The sequence below is a fragment of the Notolepis coatsorum genome (assembly GCF_963971535.1).
Source record: "Notolepis coatsorum genome assembly, chromosome: 6".
Taxonomy (NCBI): domain Eukaryota; kingdom Metazoa; phylum Chordata; class Actinopteri; order Aulopiformes; family Paralepididae; genus Notolepis; species Notolepis coatsorum.
The window spans coordinates 174,784,164-174,784,688 of NC_140170.1; positions in this window are offsets into that span (position 1 = coordinate 174,784,164).

The window sequence follows — 525 nt, forward strand, 5'->3', positions numbered from 1 at the left end:
AACCAGCTGTGACGGTGAATAAATGTTTCAATATGAATATGGTTTGACGTGCGTGTGCTTTATTATACGAGTCTTAAACAGACTACTGCCTTGTAGGAGAAGGGGCAGAAGGCACAGTTGATCTAGTCCTGCCCCTTTCTTACAATATCATCATATTATTATTATAACTTTTCAAATAAAACTACCTAAGAGAGAGAGAAACAAAATATATATATATATAATAATGAGGTTACAAAATCAAAGAAATCAAACCATTCCCTGAGAGCAACTATCTATAGTTCCTCAATTCTGTATTTGTCTATCAGTGCTTTTTTGTATCTATTTTTTTAACTGCAATGTTTTTGCTCTACTTGTAGTCCATTCCATAAAGCTACCCCACAAACTGAAATGCACACACTTTTAAGAGCAGTACGGACGGTAGGATATTGTTTCCGGCTATAAAGAAGATTTGAGACACTAAATCGATACATTTGAACCCTTTCACAACCACACTACAGAAGGTTAACCCTTTCACTACCACACTAC